The following is an 885-nucleotide window of genomic DNA, read 5'->3' as shown; positions in this document are numbered from 1 at the left end:
TAGGGGGAGGGGGTGACTAGTCACGTGTGTAGTACTAGATGTACTTGTTTAGTCTAACGTTAACGACTGAAGTAGCTAACGTAATATTTGTGAAATATGGAAGATGATCTCAGCAGAGGAGTCTGGAATACGATATATGTAGTTTGTAATTTGAGATCGCCTAGTTTGTACTAACTTGCCAATAAAGACAACTGTCTTTCATAACCAGTTGAGTATACATTTTAACTGTGTTTGATTTAAATAAATATAGTATATTGTGATTGTACGTTTGTGTTTAGTCTTTATTTTAATCACGACTTCAGTAGTCGGATAATATAAAACATCGCAGAAAATATCTTGTCGAATCTCCTGTTATTAGTGGACCTGTCTTGTAGCTGTGAGCGGAACCACTCTTACTTGAAGGTTTGTTTGTAATTAAGCACAAACCTACACAATTGGCTACCTGTGCTCTGCCCACCAGGGTATCGAAACCCGGATTCTAGCATTGTAAGTCCGCAGACATACCGCTGTGCCACTGGGGGGCTAAATTTAAACGTTTGTTTCTAATTAAGCACAAACCTATACAATGGGCTACCTGTGCTCTGCCCACCACGGGTATCGAAACCCTGTTTCTAGCGTTGTAAGTCCGCAGACATACCGCTGTGCCACTGGGGGGCTAAATTTAAACGTTTGTTTCTAATTAAGCACAAACCTATACAATGGGCTACCTGTGCTCTGCCCACCACGGGTATCGAAACCCTGTTTCTAGCGTTGTAAGTCCGCAGACATACCGCTGTGCCACTGGGGGGCTAAATTTAAACGTTTGTTTCTAATTAAGCACAAACCTATACAATGGGCTACCTGTGCTCTGCCCACCACGGGTATCGAAACCCTGTTTCTAGCGTT

Source organism: Limulus polyphemus, unplaced genomic scaffold (genome assembly GCF_000517525.1).
Source record: "Limulus polyphemus unplaced genomic scaffold, Limulus_polyphemus-2.1.2 Scaffold1960, whole genome shotgun sequence".
Taxonomy (NCBI): domain Eukaryota; kingdom Metazoa; phylum Arthropoda; class Merostomata; order Xiphosura; family Limulidae; genus Limulus; species Limulus polyphemus.
The sequence above is the reverse complement of the archived record's forward strand: the minus strand, read 5'-3'. Positions refer to the sequence as shown.